The following is a 27,174-nucleotide window of genomic DNA, read 5'->3' as shown; positions in this document are numbered from 1 at the left end:
ACCTAAATTAAGAACGCACGAGGAAAAAACAACCACGAAGCCGATTCTGTTAAAAAGAAAACGTGGAAGAGGCAACGATCGGCTATTCCCGTGCAGGCACAAGCTACGAACCTGCGCGCCTCGAGTCGCCGAAGAACCTTTTAAGGTGCCGAAGGGCAGCACCTTGGCCGTTTCGCTGCGTCGCGTCGGCCAGAGGCTCGCGATAAGAGCGAAGATTCTTCGTGGGTCGGTGGCGTAACAATGCCGGCAGGAACGTCGGCCGCCCTAATGGAAGGGACTCTGTTTCCTGCCGGGGCTACGGATCGCGCATACTAAAAACTTCATCCGCGACTACCGTTACCATCCGCGCGCTTCGTCCGTGATTTTCCTCGCGATGCGTCGCGATCTTGAGCACGCCAATTTTGTCATACTTGCGGCCGGAATTTCCTCGATCCGACGTCGTCTCCTCCCGATGCCATTCTTTTACCCGCAGGTTCAACAAGGTTACGGCAAAACTGTACGTTACGTGTGCTTGGACAGCTAGGTAGCGAGTGGACCGTGAAAAGGTTTAGGATTTTTGCGGCTACGTTGTTCCTTCCCTGCGAGCGTTGATTGAATTTTGATCGCGCGATTAATAATCCGCTTGACTTCCGCGTGCGGGTCTGCCGAGCTCGAGAACGTCGGGGAATGTTGGCTCTAGAGGACGGGACAGATGGGAGACGAGAGCAATGACAATTGTAAGTACATTGATCGCACGTTGGTGCAATCAATGATTGAGACTAATCCGTGCTCGGAGATGAGTTGAGTACTTTCATTGATCCAAGAATTTTTGGTAACGGTTCTTCAGACTTCGAGATTCCATCTTTTTTATTTGCAATTCGATTATCCAATCGTTTCGTTTATGGGACTAGTGGTGAAAAGCAGCGGCACCGTGTTCGATTAACTCGAATGAATTCGAGATTCCAACGATGATTCTCAGGCTCGCCTAGGAATAATTATTCGTTAGCGAGATAAAATTTGACGCGCACAAGTCTCCGCATTCCCACGTAACACCAGCGACGATCCAAACGAATGACCATTCAATGGCCAATAATGGCCTACCAGCATCGAGGATCCTCGACTCGCGCGAACCCTCTGCATCGGCCTACGAATTCGTCCTTCGACCATCTTCTCGCCCGAGTAACTTCTCCAACACCTATTTCGATCGAAATCGAGTTACTTTCGCAGGTACTTAGCGACTTTATATCACCGGGGACACGTCGATGTTTCGACGTAAATTGCACAGAAAAGTTGAACGGCGCGCCGTGATGCACGAACAAAAGGAAGAAAAACGAAGATAAAAAGGAAGGGAGAGAAAGAAGAAGATAAAGTAGGGTCGAAAAGGTGTGGAGGAGGTCGAGAGAATTTCACGCTACGTACCACGTGCGAGTAAAGTTCGCGGCGAGGAAGACGCACCTCGGTTCTTCGACGATTTCTTGTTTCCGATGCTCGCAACGCCGTTCTTCTTCGATGAAAGAGGATACCCTGTGCCTTACGATGAAATGAATTTTTTACAGCGAAGTCGCGAGACAAAGTCTCGAGATTTCAACGAACCTCTTACTCCGAACGAGATTCTTTCGCGCGTCAAATTACCTGCAATTGATCTATCTATCTACCCGTTCGTCACCTTTTCAAAGTTTCTGGTATTTTTCACGGATTGTTCGCCAGAGACCAGAAAACGACCGATGAAAGAAGATACAGACGTATCGCGCGAGATTCCTGTGCTTTCACGCGACTGCGTGGCCAAGCCGCGAAAAGTGCATCTGCGTGCAGCGTGTACGCGGCCGTTCGAGCTGCTCATTGACATTTAACTTTCGAAATTGAACAGAGAACGGCGAGATGCGGCCTGAGACTGCAGCGAAATACCAGCGGCTAGATAGAGCTAACATTTAAATGCCATTGCTGCCCGGCGCAAGACGCATGGCTGCGCCGAGATGCGCCTGAAAGGGCTTCGTTCCGCCTCTCTTCTGTCCCTGTACCTCTCCTCTTTCTATCCGATCCACTGAATCGGGAACACTGCGTTAAACAAGCCGTGGTCTTTCACGCTTTTCGCATTACGATCGAGAAAACTACCGCTCATATAAGAATTTACAGGAAAGTTACAAAATCGCATTTTCCGCGCGATTCTACTTTCTTGTTGATCGACGTACAAATATTGCGAAACCGGGTTTTACGAGCTTCTGGTAACTCGTGAGCGAATAAGAGCACGGGAGTGGGAAGATTTATAGTCTCCGTGGAAATCTCCGATGGAAACTTTAAAGCGAAAATATGAGAATGGTGTGAGAATGGTTCGTGCTATTTCGGATGATTTCTGGGGAAAATTCGAAAGACTGTCTGGCACGAAGATAAAAAGCGAAGAAGCCGATACTGCGTGGCTGAGTGGAGTGAAGTGTAGTCGATTTCCGATATCGGTTATTATGTAAATAAGGCAAGTTTTCGCGTGTAAGGCGAAGAACGCGCTTTCTAAGGTTCGCGTGATCGTGCAAACGATCGTCGAGCAGGAAGCGAGAACGGGTACGGCCAAAAAAGGCGAGAATCTTCGCCGATCGCTCGTTCGGATCTGTTTTGAAATCAAGGCAATTACTCTAGTTTCGTTTTTAAAACATATATCACTTTCTCGATACCGCTGACGCGTGTAATTCCAGAATAATTATTATCTAGCACTCTGATCGAGCACACCGATTATTAACTATGTGGCTGTCTACTTTTAGATAAGTAAATTGCTCCTTACAAAAACTGCAAGTAGCGCGATTTATATTTAAATCTCATTAGTCGTTGTAAAACGTCTCGAGTGAATTAAGCAAGATAGAAAGTGTCTGAAACTCTCATTTAGCTAAGTTAAATGCTTATACCTGCGTACGCGATTACTGCCGAGCAAAAATATCCATGCGAAAAACACGCGATACCATCGATAGGATGTAGAATTTGTTGCGGCACTTTGCAACAATGTATATCGCCGAAGCGAAGTGCCTAATGAGCCATCAATATCCCGACGGTCCTTCCGCCCAATGTTCGAGAAGAAGGCGTACCTGGTAACGATCGTGGGCGCCTAACAAACGCGTGGACATTGAGGGACGACAAAGAATCGAATCCGATCGACAGTCGAGTTTGAACCAGGAAGCGAAGAAGTCGAGTTGTAACCGCAGCGCGACTGACTAGCGAAACCGACAGCTAGAGCGATACGCGACGCGGTCAAAACAAAACACTTGTTAATAAATATATCGTTGACCCAAAAACCGAGTGATTATTTAACGCACTACATCCAATATCACCTCAAATTTCTCAAACAGAGTTATACAATTTTGCCGCGCCAAACAAGAGGAAGGAAGATCGATGGAAAAGTCGAGGATGAACGGAGGACGATCGAAAAGCTCTCCGCTGGATCCCGACTCCTTAATCCGTCGACACGTAATGGGACATAATACGAAATTAGCCGGTCACTATGTACAGTTACGCATTACGCTAACAACACTTACTTCCGATTATAGAGGCGAACAGCCCCATTGTTCGAGGAAGCCTAGGCAGTGTACACTTTAGTGGTACCAGGCCGGCTCTCTCTCTTCGCGATTCTTTCTTCGACCTATTCCCGTACACGCCGACCATTTATCTATCTATTCAGTCGGCCCCGTGTATAATGCGCGATAGATTCCGTGTAATCCGGCCGGCACAATGCCTCCGAAAGCCACTTCCCGTTGCGGAATCTGACACCACGATCTTTTCCGATTTGCATTCGTGTCAGGCGCCCCTTTTCTTTCGGTCGTTGTAACGCCGCTTCTACAGGGCCCGTGATGCAGCTGGATTTCTGTCTGAAACACCTTGGCTCGATGGAAGATTCGAATTCCCAGAGTTTGACGATTTCTATACGTCGATTTTGTATCGCGTCGCGCATTCGCTTTCTACCTGGCTATGTATCAATTTTGCATTGTTTCGCGCAACGATCTTACGTCGGGCTGCGCATCGATTTGCACGCTGAAGAAATTCTGCGTCGTGTCCAGCGCTAAATTTCAACGTGATCTTTCAGAATGGAGGGGGAAAAATGCGAAAGAAATATTTCAGAAAGCTTGGAGATACGTTTCGAAAGAAAATCGTCTGTTTGAAAAATTGTGAGAATGCGAAACTTTCAGAGTGTCGGGATCGTTGATCGATCGTATCGTAGAAATTTCTGGAATGCGAAAGGTTAACATTCGCAATTAACATTGTTTCACGCCTCGTACGCCACGTGGAACGTATTTACGTCGGTTCTTTCGCGCCGTCGACGAGGAAGCGATTCGCGCTGCCGAGACTGAATTAAATATTTGTATTTACAGGAGGTGCATTGCGTCGTGTTGACGTCAATCTTATCGTGCGGATCGAAAGTTACGGCAGAGCCACGAGAGCGGATCTAATATAATGTAATAGCGCGAGGAATCGTGACAGCGGCCGCGATTATAATATAATCGTGATTGAAGGTATACAGTTGTCAATCAATGTTCGCGATACCTATGCTAGCGAGTATTCTTGAAATTCAATGTAACAGTACGACTGCACGTATCGCGCACCCCAATAACGATCTATTATCGTGAAATCGCGCGTCTTTTGGCTAAAAAGGAATTTTAAATGCCAACCGGACAACTTCTTCCATGTCTGACACGTATTTATCTTCCTCTTTCGCCGATACCTTTTATTCGCGAGACAAACGGAAAAATCCTCGAAACGACAAGGGTCTGCTGAGAGAATTACGAACGATCTTTCGATGGACGAAACTTTTATCCGTCGTGTCTTATCTATTTCTTATAAGAACGATTGCTAAGATTCCTTGTAAACTCGAGCCAAGTTTCGAGTCACTCGATTCGAGTCTCTGCGCGAGAAGAAGCAGCTTCGACGACAACTCCTGCTCAAAAATCGTTCTGCACCGACGATAAGGCAAGAGACAAAGTGCACTCTGCGTAGAGTCGACCTGTGGAAGGTCGATGCGGCTCGTAGCGTACGTCTGCATTTCCGCGTTCACGCTGCCAAGCGTCGCCGGGTCACAGGTCGAATATTCGATAGGCGAACGCCGGATTAACGGTACACCACGTTCCTTGCCCAGGCTTTTGACAATTCGCCTCTCGCGACTAATCGCATACCGTGCGAACGGAAGTCCTGCGACTACGTACAGACCCTGACGAACCGATCCTTCGATCATGGGAATCGATTGAACCGAGCTTCTGTGCGTCTTGCGGCAACGCGAAAATTGCCCTTGCGCGAATGAATTTTGCACTCGGAAAGCGTTTCTCTAAAATGTACACGGACCGGCGTATTCAATTCCTCGATAACGAAATACCGGATCGTTTGAATTTCGTAAGATCGAATTTCGATGAGTTTGCGATGAATCGGCTAGCCGCGATACTAATTACAAAGGACTAGAAGCGGACTAGAAGAATGAAATTTATCATCGCTGATGAATATGGCGAAGTAGTTACTTCGACACAATTCAAGCCATTCGAGTGCCTTTTAAATCTACCGACATTAACGTCAACTCGAAGCAGGTTAAATGATGAGCTGTCTGGTCGATTCGTAATCGCTACGTTCGAGAAATCTCCTAGGATCGTAACTGCATCCCGGATGGCGGTTTAATTGTTACGCAAAGTCGTTATTCCCGCGAACCGTTGGTCAACTCGATCTCCACTTGTAATCGATTCCGTTATAAATGTCCGATCGTTCGATTATCTCCTGGCGAATAATTCCTGGCCTTCTAGTCGCTTTTTCCTCTTCTCTTCGTCTGCTGCAGCGACTCGAAATAATTCGAATATTAGCGCGACCGTTAACGAAAAGAATCGTCGAAATGCAACGATAGTTAGTTACGATCGGAAAATTATTCGAACCGTAGTAAATTCTTCTCGAAACGACGTTTTAACCGTTAGTTGATTCGCGGAGCGCAACGTTTCGGAATCCATTCGAATTACGAATGTCCCGAACGGTTGTTTAATCGTTGCAACGCGCGTTTATTCGCGTGAATTGTTCGTCGATACGTTTAACAGCGTGACTTGGAAAATTGTTCGAGTATGGTGTACAGTTACATAGAATCCAAGACGTTCGCCCAGTACCTCCTATATCACGATGAAATATTTCGTTATTATCGCAACGAGGATTTACGCAATCGCGCGGTACATAGAACCAAGTGGCGACATTTCTCAATTGCAGGGTAATTTTTCATAATCTGCGCAACGCTGTTCGAAACAGACACAGCGAAAGCCGATCCTTTAGAAAATATCTTGGTGACTCGTTATCGTACTAATCACGCGCGCCGACCGATCGCTTATCCCTGAATTAAAACATTCTAATATCCTTTAACGGCGAATTTACCAAACTTCGATTCTGAAATTCCAATGGGACTTCCTTTTAAGAAAGATACGCGCAAGCTTCGCATGTCGGAGATACGTCGCAAAAACGTCTCTTTATGGCGTCGCCTCTTTCATCTCGCGTTCCTCGATAATCATCCTTCGTAAAATTTTCCCCCGAGTCCAGGAAGAAGGCTCGGGGCAAAGCTTGGAAGAAAGAGAAGCAACAGTCGGTCAACGTCGCCGTTTCACCGGCGCAATCGGGAATTCAAATAAATCGCTAATCGCGAGCATTTATCCTTTCGCGCCGGTGACGTACGGAGTGGCGAGTATGCGGTAAGCCGTTTTCTCTCTCGCTCCCTCTCACCACGTGCAACGAGTCTATCTCGCTCGCTTCTCTCTTCGGAGTGCGTCTTCATCGGTTTTATACGCGGGCACCTTTGACCACTGGCGCCGTACGCAGCGAGCACGCGGCAAAAAGTGTTAGAAGAACAGTATTCATCGTGGAAGAAGCTGTTACCGTTATTTTTCGGGTCGATGTCGTGGGTAAGGCGATTAGAGGGTACGCGACGTTTCAAAGCCATGTGTTTCTGCACCGGGCAAGCTGCAACCTCGACAACGCGACGATCAGTGGGCGTTTACCATTACGTAACTACGATCATCGATTTTGAATCAACCAGTTGGCAAACGCCAACTTGCCAGTTTTTAACGATCGATTAGCTCTGGTCGATCGACGATTGTTGGTTTCTACAGTTTCGCGAGCTGCGCTACAAGTACATTTATTTCCAAGGACGCAAAAGTACAAGAAACGGTACGTTAATAGCCTCAGTTGTTAACTGTAAATCGTCAATTTTTGGTTTCTAAATTTCAGCATCAGGTTGCTTTCGAGAAGACGCGTACGTAAGAATCTGATCGAAAGTAGATGCGCCCCTTTCGTGGTCAGACAGCTCGATACGACTTGTCGGACGTCAACCGCACTTGATAGCCTTGATTTTCATGAAACTACCAAGGAAGATAGGCTACCGCGGTATCAAGTAATCCCGATACATTCCGATCGTTCGCCATCAACCAGAATTCCTCTTCCAGCGTAACAGTACATAAACTTTCATTCCATTCATTCTGTTAAACGCTCGAGCTACCCGCAAACAATTCCCTTCCAGCGAAAACTCAGCGAACCGTCCTTCCTACACCACTAAACCTCTCGCTCTCTGCCTCGTCCGCTTCTCAACTCGAAGACTAAATCGAAAGAACTTGAAAAACGATTTTTTTTTTTTTGAACGTCGCAAAAAACCAAGAACTCCGGCCCGTTCTTCCATTGGTTAGCAAGATCGCAGAACTCTCGAGGCGTCAGGGTCAAAAGAATCCTCGCAAAAGGCTGCGCCTATGCATTCAACCACTCCTTTAAACGAGGCAGCGACGGAGGAGCAGTCAGGCCCCCGGCTATCGAGACGAGAGAGAGAGAGAGAGAGAGAGATAGTATGAGAAGGTGGAGAGAGGGTGGGAGGAGAAAAATGAAAAAGTCACCGATGCCATGCGAGCGACGTGACCTCTCGTCGGTGACCCCGGACGAACCGGCCGACGACGACGAAGAAAGGGGGAATGCCAGACCTCAGGCTACGTTCACAGTTCGCCGAAAAAGGCATGCTACACAACCGGCACGCCGATTGTGTTGACCGGTCAACGTGCCTCCTTTGACAGTCGGCTTCTCTCTTTTCCTGGTAGCATTAATTTATGGCCGATACCGATGGAAATATTCTCCCGTACGACTTCTTCCAAGCGGAGAGGTTTATTGGTCGCGGCGTACTCAACGAACGAGAATTTAGTCGATTTGTTTGCCGCGGACGATTGATTGTGCGATAATCAGCGAAACGTTTGTTACGAATGTGCGAAGATAACGAACGTAATAGTAAGAGAGACATGGTGGAATCGTGAAATTCAATTTCTATGGGAATGAAAATGCGATAGGAAAATTGCAAAAAACCAGAGTAGAAATATGTGAAAATAGAAAGGTGAGAGTGATCGAGGAACGTAAAAATTCGCGGGAACCCGAGAAAATGTTAAACATTTCGTTGATAGCGATCAATTTTTGTCAACCTGGAGCTCTGTTGCAGCGAGATATCTTGAGTCTTGTTATTCGAAATGAACGTCCATCGGACATTATATCGAGCAATAGCGAGACGCACAAACTCACGCGGTGACGAACTCGTCGCGACCGAAAGAAAAGAGTCTCCAGGGACGACTGCCTATTTATCCATTCCTAGTACGACTCGTTAGTCTCCTTCGACTTTCTTCGCTTCCTGATTGCCTTCCTAGTCGTATCGTGTACCTGCCTCAACAGACAAATTCCGGTCGTTAAAGCTCAAGTGTCTCGCCACTTCCGCGCGGCACGCGTGAACCAACCAGAACCCTGTCTGCTTGATAGTCCAAGCTCCCAAAGGGACGAGACTACCTTCGCGACTTTCGCTCCTTGCTAAGGAGGGAAAGCTTTCGTTTCTATCTAAAGAAACTCGTTCGATACTTGTCCGTTCTCCGAACTGACGCTCTCTTGGTTGCAGAGACAATTTTTTTCATTAAATCGTTAGAAGAGAGCGGTCCGCGTAAATCTTCGACCAAGACAATTATATGGAAACTGACGTATTTTCACACGAACCATCTTTTTCAGCTTCTACGCTTTAGTATTTCGATACCTAATAATCATTCTTAATACTAGAAAACCATTTACTTCTCTCTCTATCTATCTCTCTCTCTCTATCGATAACTATCTACGCCTCCCTGTCGTTCGAACAAATTCCAGCGAAGAACCTCGGTCGCGTGGTTAGATCGGTCGAAGGCTGCGTGGTCGCTTCGACCGAAGTATCGATGATACTCGATGAAGAGCGGATTGACCCTTACGGTACCTCGAGGAACCGTCGATGGTTTAATTACGGCCAAGTTATTTTTCGCTATGAGCTGGCGTTCCACCCTTTGACCAAGGTCAAAGATACGGGGCCGAGAGTGGTACACGAGAGGAGGGACCGCCGGCAATCTCTGATCGTTCGTTAACGATCCTGACATTAGGACCTGAATTAGATAAGGATATCTTTTCACATTGTCGTAAATGGACGAGGAAGCGAAGCGATGTTGAGGCGCGAGCCCCTCTAAACGTTATCTAGCCACGGATCGCTTGACAGTCCGTCATCGGTCCGTTTCTAGGAGGGACCATTAAAACGTGATCGACGTGGGAAGCGGCTGCAAATGGCTGACACGCGTCCACGATGAAACACGACGCCGCGCTTGAGAATTCAATTACGATTAGCTGACGAGAAATCGCGAGTGTTTCGGGCCGCTTCAGAGGGTTTGTTAAAAGCTTAGCGATCAGATTCTGCGATCAGATTCGGAAGATATTGAAATACGATGAAGCAATCTTTGTCTATCGTTTTCTTCTCTTTACGATTTAAGCTTCTCAAGGTACGTTGAGTGGAACTAATACGAGGTAATCGCGCGATAGAATATTTGTAGTATTCAGAGAAGCAGTCCGGAAGGATAGGACTTACGCGTCCTACTGGTCTTTCCAGGTAAGATCATATATTTCATGGCTAGTATAGGTAGCTAATATGGGATCTATGTCTCTCATTTATAATCTAAGGTTTAACGCCTCGCGCGAAACGTACGTTACACGACAAATCTTCGCGTCCTATTAAAAGACTTGTAATCCTGATTTGTTGCCGACTATTGTACTACTTCGTAACGCGTCTGTATATCGTGTGCAAGCAATTATGCAAATTGCGCATTGTGTCGTATTTGTTAGAAATCGCATTGTGGACTTATGTTTTCATAACACAGGCGTTAAAAGGTTGATAATCTCGCAACGCGTCCCAATGTTCGTCTGCCGGAGCAAACACGAGAAAAACGAGCGACTACCGAGCTGCGCGGCGTACCATTCCAGCAGCAGTTCCCCACGTTCCACATTCCCTCTCTAATCGACCTCCGCGAACCGACATCCGCCCATAAAACCTATCCTCTCTAATAAAAATGCTCGAATCTTGAAATTGTGCCACATAGCGGGGTAGAAGCAGGTTGGTGTTGGTAACCGCGTGACGTTACTGGTCGCGGTCTTCGCGTCTGATAGAAGAGCCGGTCGTCGTCGCCGATCCTCGCGGCGTGTCCACGGTTCGCCCGAGGGCAGCGCAACAGCCACGCTGAACCGACTGGCTGTCAGTGTACCTGCCGGCCAGACAAATTCCGGCCATTAAGCGTTCGAACGTCGTCGTGTGCTGGCTGTGAACCCGCTCTCTTCAGAGGCCCCCGTGCGGAATATAATGCTGCACCATGGATTGACCCTTGCGGTACTCCCACCAGGCCGAGCGCGCGCGCGAGAGCACCCATCACCTACACACACGGCATTCAGTCCTGGCCAACAGTCTACGTTCTACCGTGGCCTGGCCTCCGGAGACGCGCCACGACGCCTATACACTATACACGCTTCGAAAGACTCCGCGCGACCGAGTCGTACGTGCAGGGGTCATATTCTCATCGGCGATGCACGATGGCCTGGCCTGCTGCTGCTGCTGCTGCTGCTGCTGCTGCTGCTGTTGCTGCCGTGTACACCGCACACTCCACCGAAACAGTTCGTCGTCGTTAGATCGTTGGTGGTTAGTTACTTGATAGAAAACAAAAAAAAATAACAGGAGTAGAAGAGATGGAAAGAGAAAGAGAGAAAGAAAGAGGAAGGGGGAGACTGTTGCATCCTGATAGAAATCTGATCGCTCGTTACCTGTTCCCTCTCCCATGCACCGCGTCAGAGATATCGTGACCGTTTTTGCGCCGGGTCACGCTGGTTCAGATGCATCGGACCTCCTTCTTTTCCTTCTCCTTCTCTTTCTTCTTCTTCTTCTTCTTCTTCTTCTTCTGCTTCGTCGGTTGCTTCTTCCTCTTCTTTTCTCTTTGCCTCTTCGTCTTATTCTCCTGCTCGCGTCTTTTATAAGGTCGCTGATACGCGGAACAAGTGGAGCGGACGTGATCACGGATTGACGGGCAATCGGGTGATGTAGAGTCAAGAGGTGTAGGGGAAATATTACTCCATGTTTTGCTGTGCGAGTTTTGATGCGCGATGGCAGATTAATCGGTTATTTTTGTTTCGTGGAATTATCGGCGTTACTTGGTTTCGTGCAAGAATCGCTTTCGTTAGCGAAAGAACGTAAAACTGTTGTCGTTGCATCTACGACGAGTCGTTTTCGGGACTACGTTGAAAAAGATCGAAGCGACTTCTGATATTCGTCGGGCTCGATGACATGAAAATTCGATGGGGCGCAATTAAGGGCCGAGACGGAAGCTCGACACCCGAGGATCGATGATTGGCGTGTAACCCAATCACGTCATTGCACCAAGCGATCTCTTTGGTACCAAGGGAAAGAAAGGCCAGAAGAGGAAGAAACGCCGATCGATTGAGTGCTTTTCACGATCCATTAACTCTGCGAGTAACAGAGCGTTCCTCTTAACGCGATAATACGTTCACGGTGTCGCGTTCTGAAACTACCGGATGTTAGCGAAACGCAAGCCGCAAACTTTGGAAAGACGATACAAGATCGACAAGGGGAATGTGTCGACCGGTATACTGGCATTAATTTTTCTTCCACTCGATAGCTTCGAATTACCCGCCCCTTCCCTCGAACGGACCTTCTGTCGTTCTCTTTGATTCAAGGTTAATTCGATCGCTTAAAATTCCAAATTTTATGCAAATACCCATTAAATGGAAGAATAAAGTATCATTACGAAACGGAGATAAAAAAAAAATTCGAAGCTCGCATGAAATCGTTCGAAAAACAAACTTCCTGTCCGCAGATTCTTACATAATCGAAACCAAACAAGGAAGCCATCGATCCAGGAGACAGGAGGAAAAAAGAGCACGTATTAAAAACGCGTTAATTGAGAGCCGATGACTCGATGAAAAACGTGCTACAGATGTTTCGACTCACCGACAATGTTGGTCCTCTTTCTTTTCGTGCTCGATCCTTTCGATTTCCTATCGTTCCTGAAAAGCAAAAAAAGGGAACAGTATGAGTCGTTGATCGATAATCGCCATGAAATTAAAACGATAGAATTATAACAGAGGATACAGTCGTGCAAAAATTGGATACCATACTGGAAAAGGGCAAAAAAATCGATGCTGTCGAGCTTCTTTCAAGTTCAATGGTCTCTTGGATTCGAATAGACTCAAATTTCGGTTCAATCGGTGTCAATTAAAACTTAAGGTTTTTACGCGATTAACGGAATATCCTCAAATCATAAATCTTCGAAATGAAGATGACGCGACAGCCACTTTGCGGGTTTAATCTATAAATCTTAGTTTATAGTCAGTGGTATACGCAAGCTTATCCATCTCTTTCATAGCCTAGTTTCGTCCGAAGACTCTCGCTCGAAAGTATTAGATTTTATGTTACGACGTAACAAAACGAAAGAGAAACGGTCATGAGTTAACGAGCCATTTACCCGTTACGCTTTAATTTGTGCAACTGTGCTTGCACTCTCTCTAAACGACGATCAATCGTCGGAATTAACTTTCCGCTTCGTTTAAGTCCTCGGAAGATCGTTAAACTAGCGAGAGTTAATGCGTCGTTCGCCCACCGTCCGATCGATTGTAAAATTTGAATGTCTCGTCGCGTTAATCCCTTCCGAAACCGGCTTTTAGCTTAGTTTTTCCATTAGAAACGTAATCGACGGTATACGTTGCTCGTTAGCCTCGTGGTCGTTTAAAGTCGATCTCGATCGATTTCGCACTTTTCGGTGATTTTCTAGGAACTTCGATTATATTTGTACAGCGTTGTTGTTCTAGTTTCTAGTTTACCTCTTCTTTTATAATAGTCTATTAAGATCGTTTATGTCACACAGTAACTACTCTTACTTTTAGTTTGAATACTTTTAATCGCGAACATCATCTACGATTTACATGCACGTCGTTCGTGTCCATTTCCAACTCGAAATATCCCCACAATTATTCCCTAGAACGTTCGAAGCAGTTTCACGGCGTCTGCTAGGGAAAACTGGACTGATTCAGCCTGGAATCTGGAACGAGCCCATGCAATGCGTTATCTATTCGACGTGTTCACCTATCTGGCCCGGATTGCACGTGTGTCGTACACCCACACACGCCGTCAGGTCCGAGAACACGTCGATACGGTTCTCGGTTACCTAATCGCACCGGTGTTCCATCGTCCACGGCATTGTCTCTCTTTCTTTCCCGTCCCCTTCGCCCCATCGCCGTTCTCCACGGAGGCCCGGTCCTACGGTCGGGTTCAACGACGCGTGAACGCAAACTTTACTCGTTCCATTACATTTTCTACTTGGATAATCTGGTGCAGTTGGAGAGCCTGTTGCCGACACGCGGTGTCACGTTCCAAAAACTGATACTATCGGTCCTATTCGCGTAGACGAATTTCCACGTCGAATTTAGAATATTTAACGGATGCATCGTGGAAATTTTCCTCGATGCGTGAAATATTAGCTCTGTATATTTCTCGATCGCAGAATCGAACGAAAGCAGAAGGCGTTTCGATATTGTTCCAACAAAGGATCTAGTGTCGAACTTGGGGAATTCGAAGAAAGTAACTAGCATCGCAATACATAGAAACTTCCCGATCACAAGTAACTATATCCGCGCAAACTGTGAATTTTAATTCCAACCATCCGAGCCAAAAATCAGCCTGCATCCTATCGCTATCGCAACCACGCGAAGAGAAACCAGAGATGTTGCAGGAGGAATGCCGCGGAGAAGCGTTGGATAGGCGAGCACGCGGGTCATTAAATTTGCTCTCGCGGTTGGGATTATCGACCGGGCTCTCGTTGCCTCGTTGCCTCGTTTCCCGTTTTATCTGTCGGCCGGATCCCGTGTTCTCCGGCGGCGACACGGTGCGAGCCGGTCGTTCGCGTTTCGCGGATCCGCCTGCTCGAGAGATCTTCGCCGATAGATACGCGCGATGGAAACGCGCGAAACGCGCGCTTAAACACCCGGACAAATTGAGGCCGGGCAGCGTGTCCGCGTTCGAATCGCGCTCCACGCTCTGCCGCGTAAATATGCGACCGCGTGGGCCGTGTTCCTGCACGCGAGTGTCTACGTTTTCCAACTTGGTCTACCGAATCTAGCCGTCATCTTTAAAGCTTCTTACCTGTTAAGAGCGTTTCTGTTTGAGAATTTACAAGGTCGGAATATTTCAGTTTCTAGATCCTTACGAAGGATACGAGTTTACTGTTTACCGTAAAAAGATGTTGGTCCAATTATCAAACGAAAATGCTCGATATTATTTCGATTATAGTTTCTCGAGATCGATTTCATCGAAGAACGAAAGTTTCAGAAACTGTGCATTTTCTCTTTTCGCTTTCTACGTCTTCTACGCTCCGTTCTGTGTGATTCCGCGCGTGATCTATGCGATGTTTTGAAATTATTATCTTCAACGGATACTATAAAGTTAACTTAGCTAGGAATTGTGTTCCACGTTCAAGACGAAAGTATAGAGTTCGCTTTTGACTGGCCGAAGGTGTCTGACCATGAAGCAAAGACGGCATAGTCGGAGCGAGAAAGGAACGAGCGGCAATAAACGTCGGTAGAAACGGTCGAAGATTAGCCGAGATAAAACTAATTGGCCGCGGCGCAATAACATAATAACTGGATAAATATCCATCAGGCGTCACCGAGTTACAGACCAATCAGTGATACGACGCTAAATGTCCGAATATATCGATAACGTTGTAAAATTCGATCCTCTATGGATCAATTACAATTTCATTTATCTTCAAATTTCAATCCAATTAATTTAAATTATTGAATTCTACCATCGAAAGTTACTCTAGATTCCACTTCCAGATAAAAATGCTCACTTTCGGTTCAACGTATCAAATTCTACAATCACATAACTCCTTGGGAAGCTGCTTTTTCACTTTTAGAGATCAGAACCATACTTTCTCCTGACTAGAAAACGAAGGAAATGATGCCAATATCTTGGCGTTCTCAGCTTAGAAAAAACAAACAAGTCCAATAAATTTCCCAAGCGAAACTGCGAGCGTGAAAGAAGATCGTGGATGGCGCGAAACGAAAAACGAGGTGCAGCTTGATATACTGGAGGGAAAGGTTAAGTCTCTCAGCGAACGATACGTTATACGTTGCATTCGTACGAAAACTAGTAGGGCAACGTAGCTCGTAGCTGCCCGGAGGGTTCTTATTATATGAGCCACGTATTCGAGTTATCCAAATGGAAGGATTAAACAACGTATCTCGAATGAAATTGGTACTACTTGCAACATTGAGCCACACAGTCCCGTCCGCTTCTTCCTTTCCCTCTCGTATTCCCTCACGGCATCTGTTTCTTTTCTCTCTGACTTGGCTGGCTGGCAGCAATAAATATGCTGATTAAGCGGCAACGTACCGCCGGTTAATTTGCAGTATATCAGTATCCAACAGTGCATTTTAATTGGTCGTGAAGCATTATTGCAACGTATAACCAATGACGCCACACATCAACGACCGTCCCTGTTGGCGCTTCGGGCGCGAATCCTACAATTCTGGAAAAATCGATCGAACCGCGTGGCCTGTTCAAATCGAACCGTCGTTCTCTGACTCTGACCGTGACTTGAAGGTTAACGCTTTAACATCGTGTAGATTCGAAGATCGTTCACCTCTCGTAGAATAGAAATTTTAAGGAAATTAAAAGATTTTAAGATTTCTAAGATTTCTAAATTAGGATTTGTACGAGTCTCTGGATCCGGAATGGCAAGCGTGTTTTCTACATTTCTCACACTCAAAGGTAACTGATTCTAAATTTCTAACGACAAAATCGTACAACTTTCATCCCCGTTAATTCTCTGATTTCACCGCGAACGACATAAATAGCGGACTCTCGTGTAAAGCCGCGAGCATCGATTTCACGCCGATAATTGCCGTCTCGTCCGCTAGCCGAACATCAGACGCGCGAAATATTCTCCGGCGATGCGACGAGAAACGTGAACGCGCACAATGAGCGAGATTGCGCGACTGTCGTTGCAGGTTTCATTGCAAAATCGCGAAAAGGTCTGTTCGCGACATCGATCCTGCGGCAACCTTGACGCGTCGAAGACTAGATGCAGCAGCGAGCGTGAGACCACGGCCTATTTAGCTGCATCGTTGCACTTTACCGCCAGGGGAATCGAGATCGCGATACTTTTTATCGTTTGCACGATTCGATCCGTCGTTTGTTCCCCCCTGCCCCACCTCCTTACGGAATTCCACTTGATTTGTCTTCGCAAATATCGATGCCAATCACCGAGCATTTTTTCTCATTTCGAATTATCGTCGATTCGCGCCTCCACACTCCACTTGTTCTTCCCTTGACTTCTCGGACTTGGCACGCTTTTGTTTCGCTCCTGGGAATTCTTTCGACTCAATCGGATCGTTCACGATCGTAATCTACGTATGGCGAAGGAAGTAAACGGTGGGAATTAATTTTTCTATTAAGCGTGCAAATTAATTCGGCACCTTCGTTTACTCGTTTCTAACTGAAGTTCATTAACGACAGTACATTTTTGCCTGTATCGTTTCTTGTTCCAACGAATTTATTTTCAACCTCGCCAGATGTAGATCCTTAAAGTATTTGCAAGATCTTATCCGGGGATCGTCGACGCGCTAATTGATACCGCAGGCGAATTTCGCACAATTTCAGCGGCCAATCGCCAGAATATCGAGGTAAGCGAATGACTTTTAGCACGAGGATGCGCTATGTTAGAGTGGTTTGAACTTGGCAGAAGAGCTAGAAGATACACCTAAGGGCCACTAGGGTAATCGTTCTCGAATCAGTTTCATTAGCTCCGCGTATCGGCGATGATCGTCTATCGCTAAAATTAATCTCGAGCGTTGGTGAAATTTCGCGGCAATAAGAAACCTCGGTGACCCTTTGCTCTCCGTGTCCGAAGACGATGCGGTTGTAGTTTCCACGAATCGTCCATTATACGGAGTGTCTTGGTTAAATATGCGTCTTAATCCGAGTCAACCGTTCGTCTCCTTTACTCCGAAAGAATTTCGTACGATCGATTATTTTCCTTCCAGACAAATATCCCGCCATTGCCATCCGTGTGCTCCGCTACTTTCAGCGAATTCCAACAACAAAATTGACAATAATGCGCAAAGACACCCGGTAGACGCGATCCGACTCGTTGCTCAACCCGTCTCGCAAGAGCATAACCTTTGCAGAGACGGACCAGCGACGCTACGGTTAGAAGGAGAAAGGCGGAGGGGAAAAAGGCGAAGGGAAAACGGGCTACACGTACATAGCCAACGAACCGGCAATTATCGTCGCGCTGGATACGGGCCGGTGTTATTGCGGCCGGCTGCCGGGGCCGCGTACTCTTCCTTCGATAATTCACCGCGTTCTACGGAGTTACGAGCCACTCCGCGTTTCGACTAATCGCGTCGATAACGCGCTCGCACTACTCGTCCACTATCGTCGCCAGAAATCTCGAGACGCTTCCGTTCGAATCAACCGAGTCTCCCCTAAGTACCACCTCTCTTGCTTTCCTTCTCTCGCTCTTTTGCGTGACCGCGAATATCTATTCGCCTTCGTGCGTGTTATCTGTTATTACCAGTCTATTTACTTAGGGGTATTAACGAACCTCCACCTAGACGGGATATCTCACGAGCCTGCAATTGAATTATTAGACAATTCCTCGCTCGATACCGAGAGCCATCCCCCGATCACAGAGATTCGCGTTTCGATCGTTCAGAGAAGCTAATTTTTATATCCGGTCGGTTCGAAGAAAGTTAGAGACTCGGTCGAAGAGCTTGGTAAATTGTACGGCGATCGGTGTTGGGAATGCACGAGGTTAAAACCTTCGCCTATCGCTGCAACTAGTACGAAAGTCACGACTCCTCCGTGAGACTTCGGTTTTTAAAACCGACAGATAAGGCGGCCCGTTTAAAGCTTTATTCAATTAACGCGTTCTCCGCGCGAATGGCGTTCGTAATTTCACGAACGGTGGCTGCGATCGCGAGTTATGACGTCTCTCGCAGCCGCCCGTAAAGATTCTGCCGCCTTCTTCTTTATCTAGCCACGAAATCAGCCCCGCTATCCGCGTACGGCTATTCTACGCCCTGTTTACGAGTCGACCGGCCGACGTGCACGCTGATAGCTGCGTGGCAATTGCTCCTCGATCGCCGCCACCATCCCTACGGATAACAGGCAATTCGCCGACTCTATCTTAAGTGCGTCACGGCTGCTCTTAACGCTTAACGCCCACGATTCGTCCAGCTGACCTCTCTAACGAGGGTGTTTCCGTAACTCGCAAAATTCTGGGTTTATTGGTTTCAGGGCAAAGCAGAAGGTGATTTATGGTAGGACATATCTGTGGTTTACAAGTTTAAATTGCTTCCTCGTTATGCCGAGGAACTTGGAATTAGATAGATAACCTTGGAGTTTCGGCTTGATACGATACGAATATCTTTATACGTATAATTCTTATCGTTTCTACGTATCTCCTTATAGTAGTATACCTTTTTATGACGATGTAATAGTTATCTTTGGATTTCTCTGCGTATAATTTGAAACAGACCTTGAGACAGCCGTACGACCAACGAAACTCTAAAATATCTAGCGGCAGATTCCACCGTCTCTGCCTACAAAATATAGCTCCTAACCGTCTATCTCCAAACCTTGCCATTTATCAACTATACGATCAGATACGGGTCCGTCGTTGAATATTCGCATCGAGATCGAAAAGGTCGATTCTTTGTAGAGGGAAGAGGCACGAATTCCAAGTGGACTAATCGCGATCTCGTGGCTGAAGAGGGCGGTTGAAATCGGAGAGGACGTTGGTTTTTCTGCTTGCTCCCTTTACCTCCATATTTTCTCGGTAAGGATAATCGTTCAGTGGAACGCGCCCGAAATAAAATTTCGCCGAAGCACGTACGAAGAAACTGGTTTCCGGCGAGCAGGCGCCCCTCTCGACGATCTGACTCTTTCTCTCCCTTTCTTCCTCGTTACTTCCCCTAATAAACGAAATTAACTTTCCGCGGACGAGCGACCGAAAAAGCGGTCGCGATCGTCGGAATGCTCGTCCTCCGCCAGCGGATCTTCGCGAGTAGAATCCTTACAAGGATCGCACGCTTACGTGCGTGCCTCGACACTCGGCTGGCTCCAATGACGCCAGTTAAATAAGCCGGCGAAGGACAGCTTTCGCGATTGATCCTTCGTGATAAAGTTTTCTCGTATCTGTAGCTAAACACGAAGACAAGCTAATCCTTTTTACGTTACAGACGGAAAGGCAATTGACTTCCAGGACTATTCGCTTCGGCAATCCGAATGGCGAATTGACAAACTTTCAAACGAGAACATCCTCTATATCTTTGTGAACTTTTCCAAGAATCTCAACGACGCTGGAACCTCTAAATACGAAATAACGCAGTAATCGGGTAATGCGAATTCGTTATGCGTCGTACTACTCGTTGGACGACGAACAAAGCGAACGATCGGAGCGGACTGTCGACGAATTTTCTCGGATGTCTGTTGCCATTGATCGGCGATCAGAAACGCTGAATCGGCACGCCACACGCTCGATTACACGCGTTTATTGCAACGACGTTCGATTAGCACGTTTAATTTATCGAGCAGTTTACACGGCTGAATATGGTGCAGGCCTTTACCGTACCGGAGATATGCTAATGCAACGCGATAGTTAGCCAATATTCCGCTGCTATCCGGCGACTATCACCGTGATCGCGACCGACTATTGCTAGCAATGGGACCGCTCTTTGCCTCGATTCGGTCACTCTCACGCGTTATCGTTCCACCTCCTCTTCCCCTTTCTCGCGATTACCGTTTTCGCGTTAGGAACTGTGTTTTAGGAATATTTGCTAAACTTCGCTAGATAATTTAATGGCATTATTTTAGTCGCGAAACTGGAATCGAATTTTACGAATAATAATTGTACATTTTTGAAGAGAGAAGTTCGAACGGTTATCGTGGCCGTTTGGTGGAAACACGAGTTCTATCCGATCGTGTAAAAAGCGAGAAAAAGGCAAAACGACCTCGACGCTACCGTGCATCGCACTTTCTTGCAAAAGGGAATTGATAAAACGAGTCTCCTTCACCTGGATAATCCAGCTCGCCACGATCCTGTTCGGTTTCCAGCACGCTTTCACGATTTCTTCTGGATTCCTCTGTAGACCTCGTCGTTTTCCAATCGCGTGTCATCAAGATTCAACGGAAATATTAACGAGACTTGAATTTTGTAGCAGTGAAAGTATCCTATTTTCGAAAGGAACCGTCGGTCCTTCTCTTTTCCGATAAAAATATGCCACGAAACGTCGAGAACACACGAAATCGCTCAACTCGGATACAGGCAAATTGCAACCGACTTTCGTTCACCTTAATCTTCTCGTTAAACGTACGCACACTTTTCTCCAGGAAATTATCGCCAAGACGATCGATGCTTCTTACTCGCACGCGATTATCAGTCGTCCAGGCACGCGTATTCCATCGAAGCACATAAAAATCGGCGCGATCGAGAGATCCTTGTAACCGATCGACCGGTTGCATTGAGCAATAATAGAAGCCGTTGAAATCACGAGAGGGACGTGCGTCATCGCGCAATTTGCGCAAGCGACTCTAGTCGACGCCGAGCGTCTTTAATCGCTTAATTGTCGCGGCACGCGACCCTCGCGGACGCTAGCCGAGTCTCCTTACCCACTTTTACCTCGACCGGTGACATCGACGTCCAGCGTTTCCCTCACCTTTCACCGCCTGTTACGCACGGTTTCAACGCGAGTTACGAGTAGCGTGGGCCACTGGCCTAGATCAGTGCGTTTCGTGTTCTAACTAAATGCTACGAGCTGAAATTTCGATTGAAATTTGTCGATTCACGTTGGAGAATCGAACGAGGTTCGAGGCCTTGCTCGCAATGATTTATCGCGATTTCGTTGCTGAAACGGATGTGATGTAACGTTACACTTGCATAAATATTATTCCAATATTATTCTAGTTACAGAGTTTTAATAGAAATTAAGAGAATGGAGAATTCCATTGACTGCCGCGTACCTTCGAGAAATTTACATATAGAATTTTCCTTTTTACCCGCGATTTCTCTAACTTTATATCCGTCTGTGATGCGTACAAGGTTAACTGATCACCTAACGCAACTACGATCGAGCGAACGTTATTAAAAAGGATCTAATCCTATCAAGAAACAAACGCGTGGAATTTCAACGATTCGCGTACAAGACTCGATTGCAGTGGAATCGAACGATCGTCCGAGCATGTTGATCACCGGCATCTCGACAAGGATCACGAGAGTCGTATACGGAATATATCGAACGTTCGCCGTGATGTTATTCCTTTTTTCCCTTTGCTTTTAATGGAATATCCACAAAGGCTAGACGAGTGGACGAGATGGAATCTCGTGGTAAATTCCTGGCGAGTCGAAGGTGGCCTGGTTCCACGTAAAATTTCCTACCGCCACGGTCCGACTCACCGAACCGATGACCCAGTGACGCGCTCAACAAAGACCGCCTCATCCTGTGGCCGGTTTTTCGCGAAAGGCACGCGGTAAACCGAAATGACAACTTGCCCGTCACGATCAGACCAAGCAAACCAAAGCCGAACGTTAAGGACGTATCTCTTTTTCACATTGTCCACGTTATTGGAAGAAATCCTACTTTCTAGGCGATATTTTTACACGAAAGGATGAATAAGCCACGCTTTGGTACTCTGAATGGTACTATTAAGGATGCTTAAAAATAAAAAGATTAATCTTTTCGCTGTGAGTAAGAGTATTTCTGGTCTTTCTCGTCCGTTTCCTTTTTTAGAAGTTATAACGAGCACGATATCGAGTTTTTCTCTTCGTTTCGACTTTCTAAAGGACCATTCAACGCGAACTGCCCTCGGTGGATCTCAATTGACGCCGCGTTAAGCATCGTTTATCAGGCTAGATTAATTATCTGTCATGAGAAGCGTTAACGCACAACGCTTTCACTTACTCTTCGACGACGTGAGGCCGGCCTTAGTAGCCCAAGACTTTTACAATTGCACCGTGACATTCTTTTTAAAGGATGCCGTATGTTATCTCGTTTAATGCCTTCGACCCGGTTACCACCAGATTACCTTGTCGTTCAAAGCTGCCTCGCTCGTTTATTTTTACGACGGAGGCCATCGTCGGCGTTATTTACAACGCTGCTAACCCCTAACTGGAAAATATACTACGCGCCCTACTCTTTGAAATTCTTACGGGCAGCCGACGAGACTCGACAACTCGGCGCAATTAGCGCAAAGGGTTATATCCAACACGGTACGTTGAAACGTCGATCCCAAGTTCTGTCCATTACGAGAGACGCTTCAACGCTGTGATACGAATATCCAAGTTTCTGTAACTACGTGTAATTGTTCGTCGATCGATTCGAATCAAAAGTCACGAGAAAGAGTATCGTGTCGACTAGTGAAAGTCGTAAGAAGATTTAAAATTGTTAAATTCTTTTAGAAATATCGAGTTCGTGCATCTGTAGGGTTTCGTAATCCCAAATGTCGCCAAAGTAATCACTTTGACCCATAACTACGAGGTTTGCTCTTGTTCGTAGAAAAAACCATTCCAATCCCTCGCTAATTAAATCAACCGTCGACGAACCACGCCTCCGATCGATACGAAACGCACGAAAATCCTGGAACGCGATTAAAATTGTCGCGTTTAATTACGCGAAGCAGCCAATCACCTCCGATGACGGTAGGGCGCGGCTGAAGGGTGTGCCAGACAGCGCCCTGACGCGTCCCGCAGTAACGCCAGAAAAGAAGGAAAAGAAAAACAGAGAGAGAGAGAGAGAGAGAGAAAGGAAGAAGGGAAAAAAGATACACAGGAAAGAGGTTCGAAATCAGAAAGAGAAAAGAAGAGAATGGAGGGTTGGGCAGCCGTATTGGGAAATCCATTGGCGGAGGACAGATGGCTACGAGACGGATAGAACAAAGGAGAAAATGTGTCTGGAATGACAACGACTGTTGCAACGATTGCTCGGGCCCATTGTGTTTGCTTAATGCCTGCCGCGACTTTAATTGTCGACTGTCGATCGCTGTTCGCTTAGGAATTTTACTTAACCTCCATTGACACGCTTCTGTTTGTTTCACGGAAGAAATGATCGCTGATGGATTCGAGCGATTATCGTTGCCGATGAGAAGGATGCGCGATTCGAGGTTTGTCGAAACGCGTTATCGTTCGTGAGTCACCAAGTACCGAATACTTTTAGGGACAAGAATGAACAAACAAAGTTAATACTCGTTAATCGTTTAAAATCAACGAGCATCTGACGATTTGACCGGATTACAGGTGTTAAAGACAAAGAGAAGCTAAGGGTTGAAAGCGTAGGTACATGAAAGTAAGATTTTAATAACATAATACAAAGGCAGCGAATCGAAACTCTATACTCGATGAAACTCATCAGCTAATCGCCTAGATATTATAATAGAATCTTGAAAAGGGGTTGGAAGCCTGCACTCTGACATTCAACCAAGCGAAACTATCGATCTTCTTGCAGCTTCTATCCGACCGTATCCGAACGATCGCTTTTAAGACGATAGAGTCTTAAATCTGTACGAAGTAATTCGCGACATATTAACAAATTCGAATAAAATCGGAAAGAAACTGGGGAAAGAGATCGTTGGAATGAAATTTTCCGAACGAACGAACTCACTGATCGCATCGAATCACCGCTCGTACGCTTTTCTCTGAAAGTATCCACTTTACCGTTTCATCCATTGTACGTCATTATCGTCCTACGCAATGAAACAACAATTTTCCATGACGCACGAAGAAGTACGACTCGCACGCGCGCAGTGAAGCGTATTTCTCGGTCAGCGTCGCGAAATTTCTCTAAATCGACGCTGCAGACTTTCTAACATGCATCACGGCTGAAAGAGGTTATCCGCCGCGAATTCAACTAATTGCACGTGTTTGCGATCTGGTTAACGGGCCGATAAAAAACGTGGTCGCGCGTCGCTGATCTCGCTGCCCCTCGCTCCTTCCTTAGCCGTCTCGCTCGCGCGAGCCATCGAAAGTAACGCGGAAACTGGCCTGTCTTTTCTTCTCTTCCTTCTTTTTTCTTCTAACTACATGTTGTCTGACAATTACGAAACGTGAAAACTTCAAGATCAAAGTTTAATCGATGAAAACGTAAATTTTGTATAATTCGATCTTAGACGGATATTTAATAGACGATGTGAAGGATCGTAAAACGAGATACGAGATTAAATTCGAGCGATAATGCGAGTAGAGTGGTGCGTCGCGGATTCGAGCATCGCGGATGGTAAATTTTAAGCGGTGTAATTTACAGATACTTAGCAACGCGTTTCGAGGCTCTGCGGAACATGATGCAACAGAGTTTCACACCGTCGAATAATCATCCTCCAATTTGTTTCACATCTCAACAATTTCATGCCACCATGGGCGTGTATCATCTGCCTTTTTCTTCTAGTGTACACAAAAGTTTTTACCGCTATCAGTACAAGCTCCATGTCCTCGAGAAATTGCATTAAATCCGTGATCTATCTTAACAGTTGTCCCCTAAACATTTTTCCATTCTACGATCAATTTTTCTCGCGCGCTCCATACAACGAAATTAATTTAGTCGTTGCGAAAGTACGTCGAATCCTGCAGAAAATATTATTCGATCGAACGCATGATATTGCAAAGGAACTACGAGCTATTACAATTTTGTTCGATATCAATCGCAACGATAACGATAATAATCGAACATATCCGTTCGACCGTTAGGAAAGAGATTGGAATGACGTTGCGAAGAAAGTTCGTAGAAGGACGATGATCGACCACGTTGATTGCCGAAAGTTCTCGCTCGTGCACGCTCGCCAGAAACTCTAGACTCATTTTGCGAAGAGGAAAGGCAATTGAACCTAGTCCCTTAAATCGTCTAGAACGAAGTGGTCGGGACGTTTCGTCGCGGATACTTACGAGCGTGGGTCACGAACACGCAACGCAAAGTCGCCGACTCCGTAGGAATTTCTCTCCCGTCTGTCACGCGAAACCCAAGAAAAACTCACGTAAATTTCGTTTCACGCTCTTTATCCACCGATCCCTGGCGTTCCATTAGCGCACTGGGTAAATAATAGCGAGTAGCTTCGCGATCGCCCGATCTCGTTTTTGCCACACTATTCGCCAGAGAGTTCTTCGTGCACGAGGCTACAGGATGAAATCCAATGAACCTTTCCGAGCGTTCGCGTTGCTCTTGCATCGGAACAGATAGGAATAGAAGTTTTTCTACGGCACGCTGTACGTTGAGAGAAGTTTTAGAATTTCTACTCGTAAAAGAATAGTTGGAAGTAGAGCGTGTTTTCAGACAGCGTTTCCGCCATTAACTAGATAATGTATAACAAAGATAACGCAAAGACAATGTAGAGACAGTGTACCTATTCTGTAGGATAAATGCAAGACGATGAGCGAGCAAATCGATCAATTTCAGAATCTCAAAAGAAAGTTGCGGTAAAATGCCGCAAGACCAACGTAGGTCGTTCAACATCGATCCTAGGTTGTTTGTTATAGACTCTCTAACAACGCTGGTTTACAGTTACGTCGAGCATAGTTCGATAGCGAGACAAAGCTGAAAGCGAAGACACGTTCGAATCAGTTTGCATAGCAACGTCCCGGCTCATCCTGGCTGCCTGTTTCCCATTTGCAGTGCCACGAATGCCAATCCCACACACGACAAGCCGGGATACACCGGCCAAGGATTCACTTTCTCGTCACGTATCAATAACGTCTGTCGTTCGCTGCCACGGCTTCCTTGTACCCCGTGTTTAAAGGCGAACCAGAAAAAAATCCGGGTTTCCTTTTGTCGTTCGTGGACAATGCAACAGAGACTTGTTGCGAAACCGAACATCTCGAGCTTTTTAATTCGCCTGGTTAGATGGCGATCGTTTGTATAAGACTGACACTTGAATGTCGGGGACCATGTTCGCTGACACTGGCCTCCATGGTTACCTCGATCATTGATTTCTTCCACGGCATACGCGCTGGGATTCGCCGGTGTCAGTGATCTTTCGTCCAGGACTACAGGCTTAGACGCGTCGAGTCGCGAACTTTAGAAAACCTACGAGCGTTTGGATTCTCCGAACAAAACGCCCCCTTCGTAATTCAATTTTTAATGCTTTCATAGACATAGAAGAGATCTATTACCTTCGTTTACCATAGAAACTAGTATTGTTCTAAGATTATTCGACAAAAGCGGCATCGACATCGTTGAGAAATTCCAAATGTCTGAAATATAGTTTAAGGTATTGTATGGTTTCAAAGGTATGAAATTACGAAACTGGTCGTGCCGAGTAACCGAGGAATTTCGACATCCGAAGGAATGCAGGGAAATCAGAAATTCGCGCACGTTCGGTATTTTTAAAGAGAAAAGGGTTGCGAGGGGTGAATGAAAAGCTGCGCGATCCGAAGATTCGCGGGGCAATAGCACGAAAATCCGAGCGCCGTGGAGTGGCGTCCGTGCAGCGAATGGCAATCCCACGCGCGTACAGCGTAACAAAGGCTCGACTTTCTCGTCACGTATCGATAATACTTTGTCAAATCGTGTGTCGGTGCCGAGGCACTTCCTGTTCCTTCCTCGACCCGCTTGCACTCGCTCCTCGTTATTTATGCGTCACAGTCTCTATAGAAATATTATGTCGTTCGTCGGTCGTTCACCTCCTGCCTCGCCTCTCTCCTTCCACTCGCAATTTTTTTTCTTCTTTTTCCTTCGAATCATACGTTCCTTTCTCACGGATTTAATTTTGCTCGATTTTGCGGACATTCTTCCTCGTACGATGTTCTTTTATGATAAAACACCAAGATCAACTAGTTTTAAACGAACAACGAATCGATAAGATCTACCACT

At 46.3% G+C, this 27,174-nt stretch overlaps 1 protein-coding gene across 1 annotated transcript in view; it reads right to left on the bottom strand.

The window, feature by feature from the left end:
- The window catches only part of LOC117205108, a 139,311-nt gene that overhangs the window by 78,513 nt on the left and 33,624 nt on the right, over positions 1-27,174 (bottom strand). The window contains exon 2 of the mRNA XM_033443201.1: positions 12,272-12,327. The gene's annotated coding sequence lies outside the window, so the exon portion shown is untranslated. The remainder of the gene's footprint in view (positions 1-12,271; positions 12,328-27,174) is intronic.

The sequence above is a fragment of the Bombus bifarius genome, unplaced genomic scaffold (assembly GCF_011952205.1).
Source record: "Bombus bifarius isolate JDL3187 unplaced genomic scaffold, Bbif_JDL3187 scf7180000007986, whole genome shotgun sequence".
NCBI classification, from domain to species: domain Eukaryota; kingdom Metazoa; phylum Arthropoda; class Insecta; order Hymenoptera; family Apidae; genus Bombus; species Bombus bifarius.
This window is presented reverse-complemented; position numbering and strand designations above follow the sequence as displayed.